We start from the raw sequence: 15,996 nt of genomic DNA, 5'->3' as shown, positions 1-15,996 counted from the left end.
TGTTAAGACATTTAAGAGAAATAATCAAGACATGAAAGAGACATACATAAGATCTCTTTTATTGCTCATACATCTCATTTATTTCTCTTTAAAGGCCTACTGAAATGATTTTTTTTATTTAAACGGGAATAGCAGATCCATTCTATGTGTCATACTTGATCATTTCGCGATATTGCCATATTTTTGCTGAAAGGATTTAGTAGAGAAAATCGACGATAAAGTTCGCAACTTTTGCTCGCTGATAAAAAAAAAGCCTTGCCTGTACCGGAAGTAGCGTGACGTCACAGGAGCTAGGATTCCTCACAATTCCCCATTGTTTACAATGGAGCGAGAGAGATTTGGACCGAGAAAGTGATGATTACCCCATTAATTTGAGCGAGGATGAAAGATTTGTAGATGAGGAACGTTACAGTGAACGACTTGAGAGGCAGTGATTGACGTATCTTTTTTCGCTCTGACCGTAACTTAGGTACAAGCTGGCTCATTGGATTCCACACTCTCCTTTTTCTATTGTGGATCACAGATTTGTATTTTAAACCACCTCAGATACTATATCCTCTTGAAAATGAGAGTCGAGCACGCGAAATGGACATTTAAAGTGACTTTTATCTCCAAGACAATACATCGGTGACACACTTAGCTACTGAGCTAGCGCGATAGCATCGTTCTCAAATGAAGATAGAAACAAAATAAATAAACCCCTTAATGGAAGGATAGATAGAAAATCAACAATACTATTAAACCGTGGACATGTAAATACACGGTTAATGATTTCCAGGCTGGCGAAGGTTAACAATGCTGTGCTAACGACGCCATTGAAGCTAACTTAGCAACCAGACCTCACAGAACTATGTACTCTCTCCTTTTTCTATTGTGAATCACAGATTTGTATTTTAAACCACCTCGGATATTATATCCTCTTGAAAATGAGAGTCGAGCACGCGAAATGGACATTTAAAGTGACTTATCTCCAAGACAATACATCGGTGACACACTTAGCTACTGAGCTAGCGCGTAGCATCGTTCTCAAATGAAGATAGAAACCCATCAACAGCAGTGCTCACCTGCATTCCAGCGATCAACGGCACGACGAAGGACTTCATCCGTGGGTTTGGCGGCAAGCATCGGCTAGGCGTCAGGGTAAGTAGTCCTTGTTGTGTTGCTGTAAGTATTGTAATGCCCCGCAGTGGAGAAGGAGTCACACAGACGAGGAAGCGCTGCTCAATCGCTTTATTAAAAAGCGGTAACTAGTTGTAGTTCAAAAAGTAACGCACACACATACACGAGCTGCTGTTAGCCAAAGCTCACACACACAAGTTCTCCGCCAACTCACTCGCGCATGCGCGTTCCCCAAACCCTTAAAGACAGTACACTAATGATATTACAGTATTGTACTTAGCCGCTAAGACACCGATCGATCCCACCTACAACGTTCTTCTTTGCAGTCTCCATTGTTCATTAAACAAATTGCAAAAGATTCACCAACACAGATGTCCAGAATAATGTGGAATTTTGTCGAAGAAAACAAGAGGCTTTTCTATCGGGTCCGTTGGGGTCCAACCACTTCCGTTGCTTTTGTGACGTCACGCGCATAAATCATATCCAAAGGAGTTTTTCAACCGGAAGTGTGGCGGGAATTTTAAAATTGAACTTTATAAGTTAACCCGGCCGTATTGGCATGTGTTGCAATGTTAAGATTTCATCATTGATATATAAACTATCATACTGCGTGGTTGGTAGTAGTGGGTTTCAGTAGGCCTTTAATTCTCCTTCAAAATAAATGAGACATAATTGAGATCAGTGTCATACATATATGAGCTCTCCTCAGTGTATCCCACTTCTCAAATATTGCTCAAATGGTTGTCTCAACTCAACCTCCTTTGTCTCAGTGATGTTTTGTCTCTTTTTAGCTTATTTATTGCTCCTAAGGGTCCCTTAGGAGCAATAAAAGAGAAACAATTGATCACAGAATTAGACAGATATGAGAAGCTAAAAATGTTCTCAAGATACGAGATCAAGCAACAGATGAGCAAGCACAGTTTTGCTATACCACACTTCTCTTTTGTAAAGTAAATCTGTACAGCAGATATGATCATCTACATCATGGGTGTCAAACTCTGGCCCGCGGGCCAAATTTGTAAAACCTCACTTGGCCCTTGAGGCGATATCAAATTAACACTAAAGCTGGCCCGCCGATCCTCCCGGGAGTCTTCAAAACGCCAGCCAGCCAGCCAAACGAGTGCTGGCCCAGTCACATAACATGTGCGGCTTCTGCACGCACACACATTAGAATGCAACGCATACTTCATCAACAGCAATACAGGTTACACTGAGGGTAGCCGAATAAAAAACTTTAACACTGTTAGAAATATACGCCACACTGTGAATCCACACCAAACCAGAACCCTTTGCAGCACTAACTCTTCCGGGACGCTACAAGGTGTGTGTGTGTGGGGGGGAGGTTTGGTGGTAGCGGGGGTGTATTTTGTAGCGTCCCGGAAGAGTTAGTGCTGCAAAGGATTCTGGGTATTTGTTCTGTTGTGTTACGGTGCGGATGTTCTCCCGAAATGTGTTTGTCATTCTTGTTTGGTGTGGATTCACAGTGTGGCGTATATTTCTAACAGTGTTAAAGTTTTTTATACTGGCACCCTCAGTGTAACCTGTATCGCTGTTGATGAAGTATGCGTTGTATTCGCTCGTGCGTGCGTACAGAAGCCGCACATATCTTGTGACTGGGTCTGAACGATGTTAGAATGGATGAAAAGCGGACGTGACGATAGCTCGTAGAGTACGTTAAAGGTTAATTTGTTCAACCTTGGCCCGCGGCTTTGTTCAGTTTTAAATTTTGGCCCACTCTGTATTTGAGTTTGACACCCCTGATCTACATCAACAATATGATTTGCCCGAGTGGCTGGACGGGACAAAAAAAATGATTTGATGCATTTGCAAACAGCCAGAATGATGTACAGAGCAAACTATATCCTGCTACTGAAGAATATACAACAAGTCTTCTCAACAAAAGAGGAGAAATATAAGCTTTGAGAAAAATGTAATCTAAAACAATTGTATGCATGTCTAACACACAAAACTTTTAGTATATCAGTATGTGGAATTGAATTATGGAAAATCAGTCAAACAAAGTGTTTACAAAGTACAAAGAAGAATAATCCTGATAAACATTTTAAAGTTTATTGCAACATTTGATCATCTTATTCATCTTATTATGTAATTTACAATTTATTTAACTGTTTGAGAACTTTTTTGTAATGGATTTAAATTGTATACAAATTGAGAACAGGAAGTGAACACATGCTAGTGATTGCTATGACATGGAAAAGGGGTGAGGAATTGGAAATATAGGATCTATCATATTGTAACTGTATGAATGTTCGAAATAAACTAAAACCATCAACTATAAAGTTTCTTTACACCATAAACGAGAGAGAAATGTCTAAGACAATAGCTCGGGGAGACAAGGTGATAAGTATGTTTTTCTCTTGACGCCTGAGAGACTAATGAATGGGTCTACAAATTAGAAGTCTAAATTCAAGTACTTTTTCATCAACCCTTTCCCCTTGGCTTAAATAGGCAATAAAGAGGCCGACAGAAGAAGTGTGAGACTATTCTCACAGTCTGTAACACTAATGAAACCATTCATCCCATGGCTACACCGTGTAGAAGTAAAGAAAGATGGATGGACCCGCGAGTCAATAAACAAACAGCTATTTTTGTCTTTTGAATTAGGATTGGAAAACTGCAAAATAATGCTTCTACCTGTTGGTGTAAAGCCATGCGTGCCAAGAAGCACTACTATGGATAACTACACAGCGTTGGCAGTCAGATATTGGACTGTCACAGAAACACTATGGCCGAGATTTGGGGACAAACTGTACACACTGCAGGAGCTAACACAATGACTGGCAGCTTAATCTAAATCAAGGACAACATTTTTATTTCAGGTGGGAGTGACAAAGAGGACAGTCAGGGTTTCTACAGGTATCAGCAAATCTAATTTAGTGCTTTTTAATGTCACTTAAAACAATTTAATGCCCATGTTCGACTGGAAATAATTATTTTATATATTCAAAAGCTTATAACTGTCTGCATGGACAAAATTGCAAGCATTTGACAATGATAATCTTGAATAGTTGAACAGTTTACTACATTAACTTTTAGTGAATTAGAATTGACTCACAAGACTGTTTAATCTGAGAATGTATTTGTATTTCTTTTTTTTTCTGTAATGGTAGCAGCACCTGCCAATCGTGGTGGCAACAGCAGAAGTTGCTTTGTTAATTACGCACATTAATTTGACACCTTTAACTGCTGCCTGCCTTAAAGGGCAATTGCACTTTTTTTGGATTCTTTCACAATCATTATGAGAGACAAGAACACGCATGTCTTTTTTTTAATTTAATTTTTAAAGCTGATAAAAAAACAAAAACGCTTGGAAGATGCAGCAAATGGGAGTCACCCCCTTCAAAGCCCTCTAAAACAACTTCAAAACCCTCCATCAATGTTTTGTATACACACTGCAAGTCTATATATAATGTAGTAACAAACACGTTCATAACAATATGTAATGTCTTATATACACACTGCAAGTATGTATATAATGTAGTAACAGACGCGTTCATAACAATATGTAATATGTACAATAATTACCACATTTTATGCACAGCCGGAACTAATTCCTTGGCGCATTGATTTCCGTTTCCATAGCAGCGCACATCTGACTTCTGGCATCAAATGTGTTCCTACTTCCGGGTACAAAGTTTTGTGTGTGTTCTAATCATGGCAGATTTGTTACCAAACAACGAGGACGACTATTTTTGGACAAATGAGCATTCACAACCTTATCTTTTAGAAGCTAAACATACGGAGGGTGAACTCCTGCTTCTAGAAGTGAGCACAAAGGAAGAGTCTCGTTAGAGCAGATGGAAGCCGAGAGAGTGAGGTGAAAGCGAATCAAAGCTGCAAAATGTGGAATTTAAAGACAAGCTATTTCAACATAAATGGCATGCTTACCCCAAAGAAACCGAAAAAAACGTCCCCAGCCAGCTGGACCAAACAGATAACTGTCCATCGAGTGAGTCACATTTTATATTGATCATGATACATGCAACACGTCGTGTGTATCATCTAGCCAGACATCATATGTACAAACAAACCATGAAATGTGGGATAATACTTTACAGATAATGAAATATGATTGTTCATGTTCTTCAGTCAGTACAGATTGGTGTCCCGCATTACAAACTCAAACACGTTTTGTGTGGAAACGAAAGCTATCTTATCTCTTGCCACAGTTAGCTTTTACGGCTAATACTAAAGCACACTGATGTGTTAGTACGCTAGAAAAAGAGTTCCTCAGTGTTCGCTCTTACAATAACAATGTTTCTACAGTTTGGTTATTATGCAGGTTACGGAACATAAATGAAGTATTGGTGACTGTTTTTGAATGCATTTTAAAGTGATTCAGAGGTATAATTGATTGCTCCCATTAGCTGTATTGCTAGCCACCAAAAACAAGCTGATCTGTATAGGTTATAAAGCGAAAAAAAACAACTAAACGTTTGTCTTCTTGTCTCTCATAATGATTGTGAACGATAGGCAAAATTCCAAAAAAAGTGCAGGTCCCTTTTAATCGCCGACTTGTGATTAGTTAAAGGCCTGCTGAAACCCACTACTACCGACCACGCAGTCTGATAGTTTATATATCAATGATGAAATCTTGATATATAAACAACACATGCCAATACGACCGGGTTAACTTATAAAGTGCAATTTTAAATTTCCCGGGAAATATCCGGCTGAAAACGTCTCGATATGATGACGTTTGCGCGTGACGTCACGGATTGTGGGAATTATTGGGACACCATTGTGTCCCAATACAAACAGCTGTTTTCATCGCAAAATTCCACAGTATTCTGGACATCTGTGTTGGTGAATCTTTTGCAATTTGTTTAATGGACAATGAAGACAGCAAAGAAGAAAGCTGTAGGTGGGATCAGTGTATTAGCGGCTGGCTACAGCAACACAACCAGGAGGGCTTTGAGTTGGATAGCAGACGCGCTACCGTGAGTACGCAGCTTTCTTCCAAACATTTGATCGCTTGCCCGTACGTGCGTGCCGCTATGTGCGTGTCACGTACGTAACTTTGGGGAAATATATGTGCTGTATGAACTTTGCGGAAGGGAACGGTACTTTGGGCTGTGGGATTGAGTGTGTTGTGCGGGTGTTTAAGTTGTATTGGCGGGTTATATGGATGGGAGGGGGGAGGTGTTTGTTATGCGCGATTAATTTGTGGCATATTAAATATAAGCCTGGTTGTGTTGTGGCTAATAGAGTATATACTGTAATGTCCGGACTATAAGCCGCACCTGACTATAAGCCGCACCAGCTAAATTTAGGGGAAAATACAAATTTCTCCATATATAAGCCGCACCCGACTATAAGCCGCAGGGTTTTGATGCGTAATTACCGTAGTATATAGGGGTTCCTGCTACCACGGAGGGGATTGTCGGGACAGAGATGACTGTTTGGGAACGCAAAGCGTCCCATTTATTAACAATAAATCTTTTAATCATTCAATCAAACTTTCCCATCTTTGACATGGCGAACAGCATTCGTGCAGAGTACAAATAATACAACGGTGCAAAGTAATACAAAGTGCTCGCCTGTACGTTATCAAAATAACCAGCCTACCGGTATATGAAAAGTCAGTCTTTAATCATTGTGTCATCGTCTTCCTCCTGCGTACTAAAAACACCGAAATCCTCTTCGTCTGTGTCGGAGAAGAACAGGCCGCAAATAAGCCGCATCGTTGTATAAGCCGCAGGGACCAGAACGAGGGGAAAAGTAGCGGCTTATAGTCCGGAAATTACGGTATATGTCTTGTGTTTATTTACTGTTTTAGTCATTCCCAGCTGAATATGAGGTCCCACCCGCCTCTCACAGCATCTTCCCTATCTGAATCGCTTCCACTGCCCTCTAATCCTTCACTTTCACTTTCCTCATCCACGAATCTTTCACCCTTGCTCAAATTAATGGGGTAATCGTCGCTTTCTCGGTCCGAATCGCTCACGCTGCTGGCATCCATGATTGAAAACATTGTGCAGATGTGAGGTGCTCCACAACCTGTGACGTCACGCTACTTCTGGTACAGGCAAGGCTTTTTTTATCAGCGACCAAAAGTTGCGAACTTTATCGTCGATGTTCTCTACTAAATCCTTTCAGCAAAAATATGGCAATATCGCAAAATTATCAAGTATGACACATAGAATGGATCTGCTATCCCCGTTTAAATAAGAAAATCTCATTTCAGTAGGCCTTTGAGTTTGAGTTTATTTCGAACATGCAAGCATACAACATGATACATCACAATTTCCAGTTTCTCTTTTCAACATGTTCGAAAAGGAGTAGGAAGAAGCAGAGCTTATTTAATCCTACCCCTTTTCTTTTACATAACAGTTGCTAAAACTTTTGTTCACTTCCTGTTCTCAAATTATTCACAATATACTCCATAAGTAATCACAATAAAAAATAATAATAATTGGTGAAGTAAGTTACATTTCATATGATGAGATAAGTAAGATTATTTTGAGAGTGAAAGAATGGATGAATTAAGTAAATTCAGTATTCTTCTTCTTTAATAAAGTAGCATGTGTGATTTCACCGCACTGATGCTCATTGAACAAAGTTTGGACATATTTTTGCACATGCTGCAGAATGCCTCTCTGGGTTTACAATCAACAGGCTTCAGCCAGGTTTTGAAAAGTTAGCCAGGCAGACACATTTGCTGAAATGTGCATTTTTCTGACATGTATTCCTTTTAAGATTAAGATTAAAGTACCAATGATTGTCACACACACACTAGATGTGGTGAAATGTGTCCTCTGCATTTGTCCCATCCCCTTGGGGAGCAGTGGGCAGCAGCGGCGCCGCGCCCGGGAATCATTTTGGTGATTTAACCCCCAACTCCAACCCTTTGTTGCTGAGTGCTCCCGCTTTTGCCACAGCATGAGGCGGGATGTAGCATTCCAAGCATCTACTGTTCTAACTTTGTGCACTAACCATAGACCATAGCCAGTTAAATAAACGATTCCGCCTGTCAATCATCACACTGTACTTTCAATCCTAATTATTAAACTTTCAGATAGCCAAAATAAATTGTGAATAACAATGTTTTTTTGTATCAATTGTATACAGTAGACCTGTGGAACGGAGTCAAGCCAGTGTGGCTGTACGTTGGTAAACTTCACTCCCTGTCAACCCTTAGAGCAGTCCTGGATGCCGAGTTGACAACTCAGTTTTTTAGCACGGCAGCTAGCAGTCTCAGTTGAAGGACCCCGGTTCAAGTCCGGGGCTTAACCAGGCTGGTTACACCTGGACCGAAAACACATTTTCCTGGACGATAAATTGTCTTACAAATTATTGCAGATAAACGACATTATTGCCAGCATTATTTTGCGTCCAAATTAAGCACTAATGTAATCATAGTATTTAATAATAATGACAGTAGCCCTTTTAGTATTACTGTAGTATTCTTTAATATTGTAATTGGAAGGTCAATAACTGAATTATCCTAATTAGGTAAACAATGAAAAAATTGCTTGTTCATCCGTCCGCGTGTTGCGCATTCAGTTTGAAGATAAAATAATCCCAGACAGGGACATTTGGCTTTGTAATAATATTTTTTCCACCTATTTTTTGTTAGTTAATTAGCAGTGCTTCTCAATAGCAAGTTGGGACAAATGAGGCGATGTCCATGAATTCTGTTTGTGTTAGATAAAAGCTGAAATTACCGAGCGTAATGTAACTCGCATAAGCAACATATCTTGCTCCTCCACCTACATATATTCCCTGCAGACCTGTTTTTTATAAAAAAAAATTTAACATGTCCTGTCCAGCCACTAAGGTAAATCGTATTGTTGATGTAGATGATCATATTTGCTGTGCAGATTTACTTTACAAAAGACAAGAGTGGGATACTTTTCTTGCTGCCTTATTTGTATTTGACTTTATTAAAATGATTTATTTTATGTTTGGTGCAGCCGGACCGGAGCAGGAGGGGTTAAAAGAAGAAAAAGAGGGAGAAATTGCGGGGACAAGAGCAGACAACAACATCAGCAAATACGATATGTACAAATATTATAGTAAAAATGATAGCAAAGAAGCAGTTATTAATAACACAGAAAAGACAAACATCATTGCACTACCAATAGAACTATATAATGTAAATAACACTATTGATAATGAATAGTAATGATATTTATCTTTATAATCAACATTGCAATTGCTTCAAATGCAACAATACATATACTGTATGTAATACAAACTTGAATTACAAAAGAAAGTAGACAAATGGAGGGGACGAAAGAGAAGTGGACTATATTTTTTTCATTTATTTATTTATTTCAGGCAATGACACAAAAAAAGTACAAAGTTGACAACAAATAATAATATAAATTAATATAATGCAAAAGGTAATGTAGTATGTAATGCATGATTGTCCAGTTTTGCCTGAAAGGGAGTGGGAAGAAGATCATGTATTTAACCCAGTTCTCCATTCAGTGATTATTCACATGAGTTTCACTCTTACTTTGTTTGAGGATTATAATACAGATGTTGTATCATAGTGGCATTACCACAGGTAACAATAATTATTACACTGTAACAATAATTTGTATCAACAATGTAGGAATAATGAATATACCAACAATGGTAATAGACAACATAGCAATAATGGTAATAGACAACATAGCAATAATGGTAAGGAAACATTGAGCACATGTTAACACTTTGAGACAGAGTACAGCAGCAGGTCAAATTAAAGACCCTCATTTCTATATTTGAACCAGACCCCATGTTTGTATAATAGTTTAAATCGATTAATAGTTTGGCATTGCTTGTGTTGTAAGTCCAGTTTGTTCCATAGTTTTACTCCGCATACAGACACACAAAAACATTTACGAGTGGATTGAGCTCTCGGCAATAAGAAATATCCAAAGCCTCTCAAGTTATGAGCCTGCACTCGTCTTATAAAAAAACGTTGTAGATTAGGCGGCAATAATTTGTTAAATGCTTTATATAAGATTATTAATGTATTATATTTAACATGGTCATCAAATTTCAACAACTTTGATTGCATAAACAGATTATGAGTATGTTCTAAATAACCAACGTTGTGAATGATCCGCACTGCTCTTTTCTGTAATATGATCAGAGGATGAATTGTGTTGTGGTAAGTATTCCCCCATACTTCAACACAGTATGTAAGGTATGGGAGTACCAAGGTGCAGTATAGAGTACAGAGTGCATTTTCATTGAGGTATAGTTTTGCTTTGTTTATAATTGAGAGGCTTTTGGAGATTTTTGTTTTAATGTGTCTGACATGAGGTTTCCATGATAGTTTACTATCAATTATTACTCCCAAAAATGTATTCTCATTTACGATTTCAATTTGGGTACCATCAATACTTATTTTCTGCTCAGACGTTATGTTGCGATTTCTTAGTTTTATTTATATTCAAAGATAATTTATTTGTGTCCATCCATTTTTTTTTACTATGTTTAGTTCTGTGTTTACTGTATATATGAGCTCATTATAGTCATCACTACTGTAGAATATATTTGTGTCGTCTGCAAATAGTATACATTTAAGTACTTTGGATGTATTAAACATATTAATAATATATACATTAAACAGTTTTGGCCCCAACACGGACCCTTGGGGGACACCACAAGCAATGCCAAGAGTATCAGATAAAAATGTACCCATTTTAACAAACTGTACCCTCCCTGTTAAATAACTTTTTAACCAGTCACCTGCCAGCCCCCTAATTCCATATCTTCCCATTTTATCTAGTAGAATTGAATGATTAATGGTGTCAAAGGCTTTCCTGATCAAGAAAAATACCAACTGCATATCTTTTATGCTACAGTGCATTAGTAATTTCTTCAATGGCATCAGTTATCGCCATTGACGCTGTTCGTTTGGGCCTAAAGCCATACTGACCGTCATTGATTATATGATGCTTCTCAAGAAAAGATTCAAGTCGAGAGTTAAATAGTTTCTCTAAGATTTTTGAGAACTGAGGCAAAAGAGAGATTGGTCTGTAATTGGTGAAAGCGTGTTTGCTGTCACTTTTGAAGAGCGGAGTTACCTCAGCGATTTTCATTTGACTTGGAAAGCAGCCAGTCTGGAATGATAAGTTACATATATAAGTTAAAGGTTTTACAATATAGTATAACTTTTTGAACCAATATCATGTTGATATCATGGCAGTCAGTGGAGCACTTACTTTTACACTTCCGCACAATGTTTGTCACTTCCTGCTCATTTGTAGCTGAGAGGAAGAATGACAAAGAATTCTGTTCAATAGTTGATTTTGTAACTCCATTGTCTGGGATATCAACAGCCAATTTAGGACCAACAATTACAAAAAAACTATTGAACTTATTCACTACAATACTCATATTATAATCTTCACCGTTTTTATCAACAAAGTAATCAGGATATGTCAACTTTGAATATCCTTGTTTGATTAGACTATTCAAAACATCCCAAGTTCCTTTTATGTTGTTTTTGTTTTCATATAGTTTTTTTTGATAATATAATTGCTTGTTCTTATAATATCACTTAGTTTATTTTTGTACTTCTTGTATCGTTGTTCGACTTCTTTTGTTTTTATTTTGATGAAAAGTTTGTGGAGATTGTTTTTCTTTTTACAGGCATTAATTATCCCTTTTGTGATCCAAGGGCTATTTTTATTTTTGCCTTTTATAAAATACTCTTTCACAGGGCAATGTTTATTATGCAGGGAAGTAAAGATGTCTAAAAAATTACAATAAGCACAGTCCACGTTTGGTTCTCTGTATACTGACGTCCAATCCTGAACTGCTAAACTATTGTTTAGCAGTTTTTGCCATAGTGTCTTTGGTTTTCTTGAGATGACAGTCATATAAAGTAAAAACAGGTAAATGGTCAGTGATGTCACATATAAATAGGCCACTGGTGACTTGATTTCCCATAATATTAGTAAAAATTTTGTCGATGATTGTGGCACTATGTGTCTGCTTGGTTTGGTTGTGGTTGAATATAGAGACAAGCTGTACATTGTGTCAATGAAGTCATCAACATGTTTTTGCTTGGTTGAGTTTAACAAATCAATGTTAAAATCACCACAGATAAATATGGTTTTATGGTTCACAGAGGAAAATAGTTTACCCATCCACTCATTGAGAGTTTCTATGCTTGAACCAGGTGCCCGGTATACACAGCTCATGAAGATATTTGTCTTTTTGTCATTTAGGATTTCCACTGTTAAACATTCAAATAATCCATCGACTGTTATGGTCATGTTTGTTAAAACTTTAAATGTAACAGATTTATCTATTTTATTTATTATCTTTATGTATCTTAATCCATAGTCATTCAGACTAAAATCAATACCTTTATCATTGTTGAACCAGGTTTCAGTAATTGCAATAATGGTAAATGGATTATTTCAAGTAATCCTAGATAGCCTCAAAGTTAGTGTACATGCTTCGACTATTGAAATGTATTATTGACAGACTATCTTATGATTTTACACTGCTTTCATATTGTTCACAGGTAAAATAATTACCGTTTTTTTTTACAATCGCAGAGAAAAAAATATTATCAGGGTCTATCTCCATATCAGTTTCTGTTGTGGTGTGCTCTTGATACTTACACATGTCCAGTTCTTTTTGTTGATGCTGTAGGATCTTCTGTAACATGTCCATATCAATATTTGGTGTGGTCTGTGTTCTTGGCGTGGGTAGCATTGAGATGATGTAAAGGTCACAAAGCTACATTGATACCAAGTACTGCATCAATGTAAATACTTATCAAGATCTTCTTTGTTCCTTATCACCAAGACTTTTGCTTCTTCCGGCATCCCATTTAATTTGATGAAGATCTCACAGTTCGTTACCCAGGTTTGTTGAATCTTGCTTTGCCTTTTAAGTTGTCGTGCGATCCTTGCGATGTCAGCATTTTTCCTGGTCAAATGTTCATTTATGAAAACATCTGTACCTTTGAGTTTGCGTCCTTGCTTTAATAGTGTGATTTTCCTTCTTCTATTTGCAAATATCATGATGACAGCGGGTGGTCTCTGGTTCCTCATGGCCAGTGGGTGACAAGCCTTGATGTGCTCCAGGTCCATCTCTATTCCCCTGCTCTGGAGATAGGAAGCCCCCTACTGCTCCACCGACTGTATCTCCTGCACGCTGGGCTCCCCGCTGTTCGCGGCCACCGCACGCGCATATGAGCGCGGCTTGATCTTAATGCCGGTGATGACCACATCATTCATGCGGGAGTATTGCTCCAGCTCATCCACTCGCCGCTCCAGGTCCACAATGCGCCGGTCTTTTTCCACGTTCTGGAGGCGTAGTTGTTTTACCTCCTCCAGTAGGCCCAAGAGCTGCTCCTGCTGCTCTCTTACCGCAGTCATATCGCCGCATAGGGAGTGGAGTGTGAGCCTCATCTCTTCGACCTCCTTCAATGTCGGGCTTTTCCTCTATCTGCCGACGCATCCAGCAACAGAAGAAAAAATCCCACCTCGGTATCTCAGGCTGCTAATGCTAGCCGGCTTCGGTGTGCTAGCCCGCAGCACCGATCGACACAAGCTGCAAAGTGTCACGGCACAGTGACACAGCGAAGCCAAAAAAGCACAAAAAAGTACAAAAAGATGTGCTGGCTTTGCACAAGGCGATTGCCAAACTCGACAGCCCCACGTCGAAAACAGCCAGCCAGACGCGCGCGAACTCCAAAACACGAAGTGACGTGTATTAACATATTAACCTTATAGATTGTTATAGTAAAACTAGGTTCAGCTTTATCAGTGTGCCGTGTGTTACCCAGTTTCCCGTGGGGGGGGGACAACGCTATTATATGTTTGATGAAATGTGATTACATGCATGAGTGTATGTATGTACACTACCGTTCAAAAGTTTGGGGTCGCATTGAAATGTCCTTATTTTTGAAGGAAAAGCACTGTACTTTTCAATGAAGATAACTTTAAACTAGTCTTAACTTTAAAGAAATACACTCTATACATTGCTAATGTGGTAAATGACTATTCTAGCTGCAAATGTCTGGTTTTTGGTGCAATATCTACATAGGTGTATAGAGGCCCATTTCCAGCAACTATCACTCCAGTGTTCTAATGGTACAATGTGTTTGCTCATTGGCTCAGAAGGCTAATTGATGATTAGAAAACCCTTGTGCAATCATGTTCAAACATCTGAAAACAGTTTAGCTCGTTACAGAAGCTACAAAACTGACCTTCCTTTGAGCAGATTGAGTTTCTGGAGCATCACCTGTGCTCCAGCGATCGGCGGCTCGGCGAAGGACTTCGCCCCGTTCATCGACACGGTCGGAGGCTCGGCGGCGGCGGTGGAGGACGACCCAGTCATCGGAGAAGGCAACGACTCAGCGGCGGTGAACGACGCGGCAGCTGCGGTGGAGGACGACCCAGTCATCGGAGAAGGCAGCGACTCAGCGGCGGTGAACGACGCGGCGGCTGCGGTGGACGGCGACCCAGACATCGGTGATTGCAGGGAACTGCACGAGATGGCGGGGGTCCACGCGGCCTCTCCCCGGTCCCAGACGGTCGAGGACGCGACATACACAGGATTTAGAGGCGCCTTTACACAAACATTTTCATTTTTCTCTTCCTCTTTGTCTTCAAAAAAGCCCGCCAAAAGGAAATCCACCCCCACCCCCACCCCCAACAACCATACCTGGCCTCCCCCTCTCCCCCTCTAGGGTAGCGAGAGGCCGCTACCCTCGCCCTGGCAAGGAAAGCCCAGGAACACAGCTGGCACATCCTCCATGAAACCACCACCATGGCAACACCTCCAAGCAGACTCAAGTCCCGCCACCCATACAATCAGGCCGCACAAGAGATGCTTATTTCCATCTCGGAGGATCTGACAACCAAAGCCTGGCTGGCAGCGGAATGGAAGCAGGAGTGGGAGTCAGCAGGACAGACACGCCTACACCATTACATCCAGGATCCTGGAGGTGGCGTGGAGGGAGAAGATCTACCTCGCCGGCAATGGACCCTCCTGAACCGCCTTCGCACAGGGGTTGCTTCAAAGCGTCCATGAAGAAGTGGGGCCTAACAGACAGTGCAGCGTGTGAGTGCGGGGAGCCTGAGCAGACTGCCGACCACATCATCACCACCTGTCCCCGGCATAGACCACCTTCAGAGGAGGGCCTCTTCCAAGTGGGACCTGAGACGAGGGAGTGGCTACACGACACGAAGATGGACATATGAAGACGATACACGAAAGAAGATTAAACCATTTGCAAAAGATTCACCAACACAGATGTCCAGAATACTGTGGAATTTTGTGATGAAAACCGAGCTTTTTGTATTGGATACAATGTGTCGGAATACTTCCGTTTCAACGATTGACGTCACGCGCATACGTCGTCATACATAGACGTTTTCAACCGGAAGTTTCGCAGGAAATTTAAAATTGCACTTTATAAATTAACCCGGCCGTAAGATTTCATCATTGATATATAAACTATCTGACTGCGTGGTCGGTAGTAGTGGGTTTCAGTAGGCCTTTAAGTGTGCCCACTCTTGCATTAACTTTCACACAAGAATAGCTGGTCCTGGATCTGTCCTACAAGTGAAATCATCTGGATTAGGAACGAGTGACTCACTTAATATTCCAGGGACAACCAAAAGCTTTCTTGTTGTTCCAAAGAATAGTCCCGGTAAGAGATTGTGGAAGAGTACTTCTGTCAAATTCCCACTTGTCTTTTTTTTCTTATCTGCACCTCTTTCTGCTACTGCCTGCAAAAGCTTTGGACATAAATGTGCAAACATGCTGGCTAGTTTAGGCCACTTAATTCCCACCGGCTGGCATGTGTGGGATATTCAGCTCCAATCTGCTGGACTGATTGCCTCTCCATCGCCCTCCTGCCCCATTCCCACGAGGCTGCTTTCA

General features: G+C 40.1%; 1 protein-coding gene across 5 annotated transcripts in view; it reads right to left on the bottom strand.

Annotated features, from left to right (window-relative positions):
- The window catches only part of dnah9 (dynein, axonemal, heavy chain 9), a 426,092-nt gene that overhangs the window by 90,728 nt on the left and 319,368 nt on the right, over positions 1-15,996 (bottom strand). The gene's annotated exons all lie outside the window — the stretch shown is intronic.

Source organism: Entelurus aequoreus, linkage group LG08, assembly GCF_033978785.1.
Source record: "Entelurus aequoreus isolate RoL-2023_Sb linkage group LG08, RoL_Eaeq_v1.1, whole genome shotgun sequence".
Taxonomy (NCBI): Eukaryota; Metazoa; Chordata; class Actinopteri; order Syngnathiformes; family Syngnathidae; genus Entelurus; species Entelurus aequoreus.
The sequence above is the reverse complement of the archived record's forward strand: the minus strand, read 5'-3'. Positions and strand labels throughout refer to the sequence as shown.